Here is a 4,685-nt window from a genome sequence, read left to right as displayed (position 1 = left end):
TGTTGAACTGATAATTATTATGATAATATTATGCCCTTTTCAGTGTTGACTATCCTTTGGTATTGATGGATTGGTATTAACAGCACATTTTAAATATGAATTAAAATGTAAACATTCATACTTCATCATTACCTAATAATAGAACGACCTTAATAAATCTTCATTTTTTAAGTGAATTCCGTTACACTGACACATTAGCAGTTGACAACCGCTTTATGTGCTGCTGTAATTGCTGTAGTATAGAGCTTGCTGGCCCCTGCTATTGAGTGAATGCAGTAGTTAGGTATTGACGTTGGTATCAGTTGGTGGGCTGGTTAGAAGGTCAACACGTGCCTTTCCGTCCTGAAAACAAGAGCCACATGACACCCGGCCTCGCCAGGCCGCCATGCCAGGCCAAACACAATAGTGGGGCAGCCCCCTCATAGCCGTGTAACTCAATAACACTAATCCATGGCATTAAACCACACCTAATCCCTACAGAACATTGCTTTGTGTCCCAGCGACACACATCAGCATGGCCCACTGCGTTCACACAAAAGTGCACACGCTGACTCACTCCAACACAACCTACCTCAGCTCACTTTCACACAACTTAAACTTCACTGTCCTGACCACATAAACAAGCTGCAGTCTTACACACAGTACTAGACATACATTAAACAAGTTATAGCCACTAATATCTCAGCTGTAAGCACAGTGCCTAAAGGGCCTATCATAGATCACATGGTAATAGACTTGCTTTTGTGGTTTGGAGTATTATATGAAGCACAACTTCTCATTCAGCCACAGTACTTAAAGCCAATATGACTGTCCATTAGGGATGTTCCTGGTGTCTCATTTGACAAGCATGATATTGGGCCTAAGTTATCAGGATAACATTTTGAGGGATGCACCCGAGTCGCATTATGCAAGACTAAAAAGGTATTATCCCAGAATTGAGGCATCTTGTTTCTTCTAACTTTACTTTCTCGGTTGTTGTTGTTGTTTCTATTTTTATCATATACATTTAGATATTTGAGGACATCTTATGTTATATAATAATGGCTAATAAAATCATAATAAAAGTCTTAATCATATTACAGTGGGAATGTAAAAACAATAAACGGTATACAGCAGAAACTGTTTTTTTTTTTACAGCCCGCAGGCCACAACTGGCCCTTTGACCGGCTCGCATAAGATCCACCTGTTACACTGGATAGGTGCACAAACTGACCCATCACATGTTTATTAAATAATTATATAATCCACCACATTTATTTCATAATTGTAATGTTTCCTTTACCGTTGTTCCTTTCACTGCAGTTCGCTTAACCATTTAAATTTCCACAAATATATTTACTAGTTACATACAGCCTGATGCTCTGTTGAGTTTTATATATTAAACATGTGGGTGACTGGAAAGTCATGTTTTTGAAAAATACACGTATAATGATTAAGCTAAATAATGTGGAATTAAAGTGGATGCGGACTACAGCTGTTGTTTCTGAATGTTTTCGGGTGTATTTTAGTAGCATTATTTTGCGAGACTACATCCTCCTTATCAAAGTAAGCTAAGTATCCTCTTAAATAAAACTCTTAGACTATGGTACTAAACTACACCCCGTGCTTTATCTTCTGATGTTGCAGTTTTGTTTGTTTAGTGTTGTTTAGTGTTTCAAATCCACAAAATTACAGAGAAAACCACCCAAACAGCTGATGTTCGTCATATTAACAATATTACAGGGTTTATTCCAACATGATCTTAACTAAAATACCATAAATATCTTAAATATCACTGATTACAAAAAAATGATATTTAAATGAGTTTATCTGCATATTTGTATTATGTGTTTTGTGCCTTGTATCATTAGACACACGAAACAAAAACGGTCACAGCCTTGAGAACTTCAGCATAAATAAAAGTCAGAGTGAAATCTCACTCATAAAATAAACAATCCCCAAAACTATACTCAGCTCCCTGTATCTGCTAATGTCAGAGTATCTCTCTCTCTCTCTCTCTCTCTCTCACAGCGCGCAGCTGCGGCGATGGCGTCATCATTCTCTCTTGCGCTCCCTGGCGCAAAGAAAGAGACTTTTATTTTGGAATGCGCGCGTTGCTCGGCGCGCGATGACGTCATCACAGACTGAGGTTATAAATAGATGTGCCTGGAGACAGTTAGTTAATCTAGCCTACAGCAAACAAAGCAAAATGGTGAAAACTATTACAAGGAGATCCCCCCGACTGGCAGCCGGCCAAAAAGCCCTGGCCAAGGCTAAGCCAGCAGCCAGCCGCCCCACCCGCAGCTCCACCCTCCGCAGCAAAAAGGCAGTGCAGGCGTGGAAGGGGGCGGCCACAAAACTACGCCGCAGCAAAAGGGCAGTCGAGGCATGGGGGATTGTGGCCCGAAGGCTGCGCCCCCGCAAGCCTCGGCCTGCCACTAAATAAATACAAATAAAAAATTATATTAAAATTTACATTACAAAAACCCACAAAAAATAATTAAATATTAAATAAACAATAAAAAACACAAACAACCCACAAACATAAAATAAAATAACCAAAAAAGGACATAAAACCCCCACAAAAAAATTATAAAAAAAAAAAAACGCAAAAAATGTAAGGCTCCATAGCTCAGTGGTTAGAGCGCTAGTCTAGTAAACTAGAAGTCGCGAGTTCGATCCTTGCTGGAGCCTCAGTTAGCTAGCTCAAGGGAAATGTGCACGGCTTCGTAGCTCAGTGAGTTCAATCCTTGCTAGAGCTTTGGGCCAGGGAGAAAAGCACCAGTGATTGCCGCAGCAGAAGAAGAACTGAGAAAAACACACCAGTCAGTGTAGCAGAAGATCCAGGGAGAAACCAGTCAGGTAAATATTAAAAATATTGAAATACTCCATTGTTTCTAATGTCGGAATAACAGAAAAAAAAAAAAGAAATTATACCACAGTTAGCTAGCTCGAGGGAAAGCTGCACCGGCTGTGTAATGTTTAAATAGCGTTAGCTGACGGGTTACTTAACGTGCATGGCTTCATAGCTCAGTGGTTAGAGCGCTGGTCTAATAAACCATAGGTCGCGAGTTCGATTCTCGCTGGAGCCATAGTTAGCTAGCTTTGAGAGAAACGTGCACGGATCCATAGCTCAGTGGCTAAAGCACTGGTCTAGTAATTTGATCCTTGCTGGAGCATTGGGCCAAGGAGCAGCAGAAGATCCAGGGGGAGAGACCACCAGGTAAATATTAAGAATATTGAAATACTCCATTGTTTCTAATGTCAGAATAGCAGGTGAATATTAATAATATTGTGAAAAAATTATAGAAATTAAACCACAGTTAGCTAGCTCGAGAGAAAAGTGCACAGCTCCGTAGCTCAGTAGTTAGAGTGCTGGTAAACCAGAGGTCGTGAATTCGATCCTCGCTGGAGCCTTGGGATTCAATTTTTCCTCTCCATTGTTTCTAATGTCAGTTTAGCAGGTAAATATCAATAATACTGAAATACTATACTCCATTACTCCATACTGAAATTATACCACATTTAACTAGCTAGAGGGAAAGCTGCACCGGCTTACTTCCCATGCATGGCTCCATAGCGCAGAGGTAAGAGCGCTGCTCTAATAACCCAGAGATCGCGAGCACATTTGCTTATATAATTCAAAGCCCACCTTAGAGTTTCTTAGAACAATATTTGTGGAATTACTTTTAATCACAAATAAACCATTTTTTCTGTACTTCTGTTTATTATTAGTTACATCCAAGTAAAGGTCACTTTACAACCTAAACACTGTTATTCCACTTTACATTTACTGTTGTTAAAAAAGTATATGAAAAAAACTGATGAGGTATCACCTAATGTTTAAAATAATATAACAGATGTGATTATTATTATTATTATTTTTTTATTATTATTATTATTATTATTATTATTATTATATATTGGCATGTCAATTCTGTTATATATTTGTATATTTCCATTAACGCTACTCTTTAAAAAAACTCAGTAGCGTTGGGTCCTTTGTTTGGAACCAGCGAGCTGATTGGCTGTTTCTCCTGAAAGACGGAACTTTCTGCCTGAACCAGCTCCTTGATTGGCGCTAAGAGATTTCCCATTTACACAGTGTTCTGTCTCCTCATTAATAATACAGCTGAGCTGAGCAAAACGATTCGGTTCTGGCGACGGCCCTGTTCTGCAGTATCATTTTTGGGGGGGACTTGTTTATGATATTGGGTGGGACATCCCCCCCCGGTTCCTACGCCAATGTTTAGTTATCAAAAAAGTGTTTACCAAACCAGAGTATGTTTTATATTTTAGATTATTCAAAGTAGCACCTCTTGCTTAGATGACAAGGTTTTTAGGAGGTTTAGGAGGTAGGGGGTGTCCAAACTTTTGACTGGTTCTGTACATTGGACATTTGTAGTATATTAGACAGGCCTGTTGACCTAAAGTAAACTTAAACTTGCCGGAATGCAGCCGCGTAGTCATCAGAGAGACCGGTGGCATTCAAACACATAATTGTCCGCTTGTTTTTTCTGGATCCCTTATTCTGTAATGTCTGCACATTCTTCAGTCTGCCAGTGACGCGCCTGTAAATAAGCACTCAACAATGCCTTGTTTGGCACCGATAGAAACACAGACACACACAGAACTCGGGCTCTTTTGCAATAGAGCAGAACAGTGCCTGAGGACACACACACACACAATGATTTCAATGTAGGGAT

At 39.6% G+C, this 4,685-nt stretch overlaps 1 non-coding gene across 1 annotated transcript; it reads left to right on the top strand.

Annotated features, from left to right (window-relative positions):
- Window positions 1-2,600: 2,600 nt before the first annotated feature.
- On the top strand, window positions 2,601-2,673 carry trnat-agu (transfer RNA threonine (anticodon AGU)). The gene has a single exon. It is a non-coding gene; the product is annotated as a tRNA-Thr (tRNA).
- The last annotated feature ends 2,012 nt before the right edge of the window (window positions 2,674-4,685 follow it).

Source organism: Astyanax mexicanus, chromosome 1 (assembly GCF_023375975.1).
Source record: "Astyanax mexicanus isolate ESR-SI-001 chromosome 1, AstMex3_surface, whole genome shotgun sequence".
NCBI classification, from domain to species: domain Eukaryota; kingdom Metazoa; phylum Chordata; class Actinopteri; order Characiformes; family Acestrorhamphidae; genus Astyanax; species Astyanax mexicanus.
Note: the sequence above shows the minus strand (reverse complement) of the source record. Positions and strands in the feature narration are given on the sequence as shown.